Source organism: Seriola lalandi, unplaced genomic scaffold (genome assembly GCF_002814215.2).
Source record: "Seriola lalandi dorsalis isolate HSWRI2012SDOR001 ecotype SW California unplaced genomic scaffold, Sedor1 jcf7180002054357, whole genome shotgun sequence".
NCBI classification, from domain to species: domain Eukaryota; kingdom Metazoa; phylum Chordata; class Actinopteri; order Carangiformes; family Carangidae; genus Seriola; species Seriola lalandi.
Window position 1 is genome coordinate 359704 of NW_019524910.1, and position 561 is coordinate 360264.

Below are 561 nucleotides of genomic sequence, written 5' to 3' on the forward strand. Positions count from 1 at the left end.
CCTCTCCTTTGAAAACTCTATTCACAAACACTATATTACAGAGAAGTTATATCGTCCTCTGAAGCTAGGAAGTGTACCAATAGTTTTGGGACCTCCAAGACAAGATTATGAGGACCACACCCCAGCAGATTCTTTCATTCATGTCGATGACTTTTCCACTCCAAAGGAGTTGGCAGAGAGGATACTTTACCTCGAACGAAATATTACTGAATACATGAAATACTTCAATTGGAAAAACAGGTATGAAGTTCAATGGTTTAGGTTTGGCCAAGAAAATGCCTGCAGGACTTGTAGTTACTTACAAAAGAATAGAAGATACCAAGCTTTACATGATCTTAACAAATGGTACTGGAGTTAATAGTACTCTAACAAAAACAGCATCTGCCAAATTACCTTTCAGTCTGGGACACTGACAAGTATGGGCTCAAAGTAAAAGACTTAAGTCGCTTCACCTGAATTGTCTGTGGTTTCTACAAACATGAGAATGATTTTCCATTATGATCACATTGATTCCACATTGATTGTGGCTTGTGGTAAAGCTGTCATAAAACATACTTTTTT